This window comes from Somniosus microcephalus, chromosome 18 (assembly GCF_052327205.1).
Source record: "Somniosus microcephalus isolate GS21.2 chromosome 18, FLI_Smic_1.0, whole genome shotgun sequence".
NCBI classification, from domain to species: domain Eukaryota; kingdom Metazoa; phylum Chordata; class Chondrichthyes; order Squaliformes; family Somniosidae; genus Somniosus; species Somniosus microcephalus.
Window position 1 is genome coordinate 2327119 of NC_141004.1, and position 8003 is coordinate 2335121.

Here is an 8003-nt window from a genome sequence, read left to right on the forward strand (position 1 = left end):
CAGGTCGATGACCTTTCGTCAGCACAACAATGTCAGAAAAACCAGCAGGAAATGACTGGTTCTCTTTCGCTTTTTGTATACTTTAAAAAAAAAAGTTCAGTTGTGATTTGTTGGTGTTTGTACAAAATGTGATATCTGGAATGTGATGGGCACTCTAGAAATTTTTATATAAATATATTTATAAAACAGTCAGTTTCAGGATGATGTGTGATTTTATTGTTGTGGTGTTGAGTGGAACTCTCTCTGAATTAGCAAAATTAACTCCTACATCTGGTAATAAGATTGCATTCTGAAATGCAATTTCAATAATCGCAATCTCTGCGCTCCTCCAATTCTGGCCTCTTGCGCATCCCCGATTTCCATCGCTCCATCATTGGCAGCCGTGCCTTCAGCTGCCTGGGCCCTGAGCTCTGGAATTCCCTCCCTAAACCTCTCCGCCTCTTTTTCCTCCTTCAAGATGCTCCTTAAAACCCACCTCTTTGAGCAAGTTTTGGTCACCTGTCCTAATATCTCCTTATGTGGCTCGGTGTCCAATTATTGTTTGATAATCGCTCCTGTGAAGCACTGTGGGACGTTTTACAACATTAAAGGCGCTATACGATGCAAGTTATTGTTGTTGTTGCACGGACATATCTGTGTGTAGGAATATTGTCTCCCAAATCTTTTCCATTTCTGTCCTGAAGGTGTTGCTTCTCACCTGCAGTACGGTTCTGGTCCTCCCCCTCCTCCGATAGTGCCCCCAAGTGACCAGTCTTCAAGTGTGAACAGGAACAGGGAATGCTGGTAGGCTATTCGGCAATGAAGACATGTAGCTAAATCCAATCCCACCCTCACCCAATCCCATCTCACCCAAAGTGTGCCTGGGCCAGTAATTCACGGAGAATGAATTTCACATTCTGCAGTGCAAATCGTTAACCTGGAACAGCTGATTACCAGTCAGTCAGGCCTAAATCCCACTGTCATTGGATAAATCATTGGTGTAGCAGGAAGCATGTGATTGCTGTTAGCTGGGTCGCTATACAGGAGTGTGAGGTATTAAGTGCAGAGGAATCGATTAAAGGTGCATTTTCTAGGAATTAATTTGTTCTCAGGAGGTGGAAGTGTTTAATCCTGGTTTGTACAACTGAGAGACCACTACAGAATCAACTACACAGCGTGGGACTGGAGTCACGTATAGGCTGATCAGATTGGGGTAACAGGCCCTGTCCCTGTCCATTAGTGAACAGTCCCTCAGCTTTACTGGGGTCAGCCCACAAGTTACTAGAATACCTGAGTTAACTCTCACAACTTGCCATAGTCGGATTTGAACCCATGACCTCTAGCTAGTCCAGTACCAGACCCTCTACACTATGGTGCCCTTAGCCCTGGGCGTGTGACTGAGTTTAAAGGCAGCGGAGACTCCTTTTTTGCCAGCTGCAAGGGTCCTATGTGAAATTACATGGAATGTGCAGCACAGAAACAGGCCATTCGGCCCAACTGGCCCATGTTGGTGCTTGTGCTCCACACGAGCCTCCTCCCACCTTACTTCATCTCACCCTATCAGCATATCTTTCTATTCCTTTCTCCTTCATGTGCTTATCTAGCTTCCCCTTAAATGCATTTATGCTATTCGCTTCAACCACTCAGTTTCCTGGGGCATTGGGACCAGTTCTGGGGCAGGAGGGACCTAGACAGGATGGACCGGTTGCAACTCCACAGAGCTGGGACCAATGTTCTTGTGGGAAGTTTAACTAGTGCTGTGAGGGAGAATTTAAACTAATTTGGCAGGGGGAGGGGCACCAGGATGAAGCATTAGAGGAGAAAAAAGGTGCACAGAGGATTGGGAGAGACAAACAGCACTAGAATACAGAATAGTTCAGAAATCGGAGGGATCAGCCAAGGGGGAAATGCGAGGCAGACTAAGATGGGTTTGGAGTGCATAAGAAATAGGAGCAGGAATAGGCCACTTGGCCCCTCGAGCCTGCTCCGCCATTTAATGAGATCATGGCTGATCTTGGGCTTAAAGCCACTTCCCCGCCCGCTCCCATAACCCTTCACTCCCTTATCTTGCAAAAATCTGTCTATCTCCACCTTAAATGTATTTAATGAGCAGCCTCCACAGCGTGTGCGTGGATGCATGGAGCATGGTAAATAAGGTTGGTGAGCTGCAGGCACAAGTAGCCACATGGGATTAGGATATAGTGGCAGTAACAGAGACCTAGCTCAAAGAAGGGGAGGAAAGGGAACTTCATGTTCCTGGCTGCAATGAATTCAGGAAAGATAGGGAAGGAAAAAAAAGAGGGAGGAGTGACAGTATTGATCAAAGACACTGTTACAGCAGTAGAAAGGGATGATGTAGTTGATGGTTCAAAGACAGAATCTATTTGGTTAGAGTTAAGGAACAATAGAGGAGCTGTTATGTTGCTGGGTGTATACTATAGGCCACCAAATAGTGGAAAGGAGATAGAGGAGCAAATTTGTAGGAAAATTGCAGAAAGAACTTTAGAGTAGTGATAATGGGGACTTCAATTATCCTAATATACAATGGAATAGTAACAGTGTAAAAGGCAAAGAGAGGGACGAATTCCTGAAATGTGTACAAGGGAACTCTCTTGATCAGTGTGTTTCCAGCACAACGAGGAAGGAAGTAGTGCTGCACCTGGTTCTGGGGAATGAAGTGGGGCAAGTGGAGCATGTTTCAGTGGGAGAGCATTTGGGAAACAGTGGTCATTAGATTTAGAGTAGTTATGGAAAAGGACAAGGAAAAATCAACTGTGAAAATACTCAACTGGAGGAAGACTAATTTCAGTGATTTGAAAAGGGCTCTGGCCCAGGTGGTTTGGAATCGAAGATTGGCAGATAAAACAGTAAACGAGCAATATATCCTTCAAGGAGGAGATAGTTCGGGTACAGACTAGGCACATTCCCACCAGGGGGAAAGGAAGGGCATCCAAAACTGGAGCTTTCTGGATGACTAAAGATATAGAGATTAAAATGAAACAGAAAAGGGAGGCTTATGATAATTGTAAGGTGTGTAACACAACAGAGAACCAAGCTGAATAGAAAATATATAGAGGAGATTTGAAAAGGAAATAAGGGCAAAGAGAGATTGTAAGAATAGATTAGCGGGTAACATAAAAGGGAATCCAAAAATCTTTTATAAACACATAAATAGTAAAAGGGTAGTCAAAGGAAGTGTGGGGATGATAAGGAACCAAAAAGATCTTTTTGTGGAGGCAGAGGGCCTGGCTGAGGCGCTAAATGGTACTTTACATCTGTCTTCACCAGAGAAGAGGATGCTGCCAATGTACCAGTAAAGGAGGAGGCAGTAGCGATATTGGAGAGGATAAAAATAGATAAAGAGGAGGCACTAAAAGGATTGGCAAAGCTCAAGTAAAAAAGTCACCTGGTCTGGATGGGATGCATCCAAGGTTGCTAAGGAAGTAAGGGTGGAAATTGCGGAGGCTCTGACCACAATCTTCCAATCCTCCTTAGATATGGGAGTGGTGCCAGAGGACTGGAGGGTTGCAAACATTACACCTTTGTTCAAATAGGGGGAGAGGGATAAATCCGGCAACTACAGGCCAGTCAGAATCTTACAGCACAGATGGAGGCAATTCGGCCTATTGTGCCTGTGCCGGGTCTTTGAAAGAGCTCTACAATTAGTCCCACCCCCCTGCTCTTTCCCCATGGCCCTGCAAATTTTTCCTTTTCCAGTATTTATCCAATTCCCTTTTGAAAGTTGCTATTGAATCTGTTTCCACCACCCTTTCAGGCAGCGCATTCCAGACCACAAGAAGTAGCTGCATAGATGCTACGGCAATATCCACAATAACTTACTGTTATGACTTTTGCCATCTCCTAAATGAATCTCACACCTGTAATAATTGCTCATATTATTCTAACTCAGTCAGTATCTTGTGGCTGCCACATTCTGGCACTCTGTGGGTGTGGTCCTTCTACTTTACCAAGTAAGAGTTTGAAAAATACCTGCCTTTGAAGTTTTCCATGTTGTATATACTGGGTATGGTCAGTGCTTTGATCGATCAGTACTGTGGATGGTCAGTGCTGTGACTGGTCAGTACAGTGGATGGTCAGTACAGTGGATGGTCAGTACTGTGGATGGTCAGTGCTGTGGATGGTCAGTACTGTGGATGGTCAGTACAGTGGATGGTCAGTGCTGTGACTGGTCAGTACAGTGGATGGTCAGTACTGTGGATGGTCAGTGCTGTGACTGGTCAGTACTGTGGATGTTCAGTGCTGTGGATGGTCAGTGCTGTGGATGGTCAGTACCGTGGATGGTCAGTACTGTGGATGGTCAGTGCTTTGACTGGTCAGTGCTGTGGATGGTCAGTACTGTGGATGGTCAGTGCTGTGACTGGTCAGTACTGTGGATGGTCAGTGCTGTGACTGGTCAGTACAGTGGATGGTCAGTACTGTGGATGGTCAGTGCTGTGGATGGTCAGTACTGTGGATGGTCAGTACAGTGGATGGTCAGTGCTGTGACTGGTCAGTACAGTGGATGGTCAGTACAGTGGATGGTCAGTGCTGTGACTGGTCAGTACTGTGGATGTTCAGTGCTGTGGATGGTCAGTGCTGTGGATGGTCAGTACTGTGGATGGTCAGTACTGTGGATGGTCAGTGCTGTGACTGGTCAGTGCTGTGGATGGTCAGTACAGTGGATGGTCAGTACTGTGGATGGTCAGTACTGTGGATGGTCAGTACTGTGGATGGTCAGTGCTGTGGATGGTCAGCACTGTGGATGGTCAGTGCTGTGACTGGTCAGTGCTGTGGATGGTCAGTACTGTGGATGGTCAGTGCTGTGGATGGTCAGTGCTGTGGATGGTCAGTACTGTGGATGGTCAGTACTGTGACTGGTCAGTGCTGTGGATGGTCAGTACTGTGGATGGTCAGTGCTGTGACTGGTCAGTCCAGTGGATGGTCAGTGCTGTGACTGGTCAGTACTGTAGATGGTCAGTGCTGTGACTGGTCAGAACTGTGGATGGTCAGTGCTGTGACTGGTCAGTGCTGTGACTGGTCAGTACTGTGGATGGTCAGTGCTGTGGATGGTCAGTGCTGTGGATGGTCAGTGCTTTGACTGGTCAGTGCTGTGGATGGTCAGTACTGTGACTGGTCAGTACTGTGGATGGTCAGTACTGTGGATGGTCAGTGCTGTGACTGGTCAGTACAGTGGATGGTCAGTGCTGTGACTGGTCAGTACTGTGGATGGTCAGTGCTGTGACTGGTCAGTACTGTGGATGGTCAGCACTGTGGATGGTCAGTGCTGTGACTGGTCAGTGCTGTGGATGGTCAGTACTGTGGATGGTCAGTACAGTGGATGGTCAGTGCTGTGACTGGTCAGTACTGTGGATGGTCAGTGCTGTGACTGGTCAGTGCTGTGACTGGTCAGTACTGTGGATGGTCAGTACAGTGACTGGTCAGTACTGTGGATGGTCAGTGCTGTGACTGGTCAGTGCTGTGACTGGTCAGTGCTGTGGATGGTCAGTACTGTGGATGGTCAGTGCTGTGGATGGTCAGTGCTGTGACTGGTCAGTACTGTGGATGGTCAGTACAGTGGATGGTCAGTGCTGTGGATGGTCAGTGCTGTGACTGGTCAGTGCTGTGGATGGTCAGTACTGTGGATGGTCAGTACTGTGGATGGTCAGTGCTGTGGATGGTCAGTGCTGTGGATGGGCAGTACTGTGGATGGTCAGTGCTATGGATGGTCAGTACTGTGGATGGTCAGTGCTGTGGATGGTCAGTGCTGTGGATGGTCAGTGCTGTGATTGGTCAGTACTGTGGATGGTCAGTACTGTGGATGGTCAGTACTGTGGATGGTCAGTGCTGTGACTGGTCAGTGCTGTGGATGGTCAGTACAGTGGATGGTCCGTACTGTGGATGGTCAGTGCTGTGACTGGTCAGTGCTGTGGATGGTCAGCACTGTGACTGGTCAGTGCTGTGGATGGTCAGTGCTGTGACTGGTCAGTGCTGTGACTGGTCAGTGCTGTGGATGGTCAGTGCTGTGAATGGTCAGTACTGTGCATGGTCAGTGCTGTGGATGGTCAGTACAGTGGATGGTCAGTACAGTGGATGGTCAGTACTGTGACTGGTCAGTGCTGTGGATGGTCAGTGCTGTGGATGGTCAGTGCTGTGGATGGTCAGTACACTGGATGTTCAGTGCTGTGGATGGTCAGTACTGTGGATGGTCAGTGCTGTGGATGGTCAGTACTGTGGATGGTCAGTACTGTTGATGGTCAGTGCTGTGGATGGTCAGTGCTGTGGATGGTCAGTACTGTGGATGGTCAGTGCTGTGGATGGTCAGTGCTGTGGATGGTCAGTGCTGTGGATGGTCAGTGCTGTGGATGGTCAGTGCTGTGACTGGTCAGTGCTGTGGATGGTCAGTGCTGTGGATGGTCAGTGCTGTGGATGGTCAGTACAGTGGATGGTCAGTACAGTGGATGGTCAGTACTGTGGATGGTCAGTGCTGTGGATGGTCAGTACAGTGGATGGTCAGTACTGTGACTGGTCAGTACTGTGGATGGTCAGTGCTGTGGATGGTCAGTGCTGTGGATGGTCAGTGCGATGGATGGTCAGTACTGTGGATGGTCAGTACTGTGGATGGTCAGTGCTGTGGATGGTCAGTACTGTGGATGGTCAGAGCTGTGGATGGTCAGTGCTGTGGATGGTCAGTGCTGTGGATGGTCAGTGCTGTGGATGGTCAGTACTGTGGATGGTCAGTGCTGTGGATGGTCAGTGCTGTGGATGGTCAGTGCTGTGGATGGTCAGTACTGTGGATGGTCAGTGCTGTGGATGGTCAGTACTGTGGATGGTCAGTACTGTGGATGGTCAGTATTGTGGATGGTCAGTACTGTGGATGGTCAGTGCTGTGGATGGTCAGTACTGTGGATGGTCAGTGCAGTGACTGGTCAGTACTGTGGATGGTCAGTGCTGTGACTGGTCAGTGCTGTGACTGGTCAGTACTGTGGATTGGTCAGTACTGTGGATGGTCAGTACTGTGGATGGTCAGTGCTGTGGATGGTCAGTGCTGTGGATGGTCAGTGCTGTGACTGGTCAGTGCTGTGGATGGTCAGTGCTGTGACTGGTCAGTGCTGTGGATGGTCAGTACTGTGGATGGTCAGTACAGTGGATGGTCAGTACTGTGGATGGTCTGTACTGTGGATGGTCAGTACTGTGGATGGTCAGTACTGTGGATGATCAGTGCTGTGACTGGTCAGTGCTGTGGATGGTCAGTACTGTGGATGGTCAGTGCTGTGGATGGTCAGTGCTGTGACTGGTCAGTGCTGTGACTGGTCAGTGCTGTGACTGGTCAGTGCTGTGGATGGTCAGTGCTGTGGATGGTCAGTGCTGTGACTGGTCAGTACTGTGGATGGTCAGTACAGTGGATGGTCAGTGCTGTGGATGGTCAGTGCTGCGACTGGTCAGTGCTGTGGATGGTCAGTACTGTGGATGGTCAGTGCTGTGGATGGTCAGTGCTGTGGATGGGCAGTACTGTGGATGGTCAGTGCTGTGGATGGTCAGTGCTGTGGATGGTCAGTGCTGTGGATGGTCAGTGCTGTGATTGGTCAGTACTGTGGATGGTCAGTACTGTGGATGGTCAGTACTGTGGATGGTCAGTGCTGTGACTGGTCAGTGTTGTGGATGGTCAGTACAGTGGATGGTCCGTACTGTGGATGGTCAGTGCTGTGACTGGTCAGTGCTGTGGATGGTCAGTACTGTGACTGGTCAGTGCTGTGAATGGTCAGTGCTGTGACTGGTCAGTGCTGTGACAGGTCAGCGCTGTGGATGGTCAGTGCTGTGAATGGTCAGTGCTGTGGATGGTCAGTACAGTGGATGGTCAGTACAGTGGATGGTCAGTACTGTGACTGGTCAGTGCTGTGATTGGTCAGTGCTGTGGATGGTCAGTACTGTGGATGGTCAGTACTGTGGATGGTCAGTGCTGTGGATGGTCAGTGCTGTGGATGGTCAGTACTGTGGATGGTCAGTACAGTGGATGGTCAGTGCTG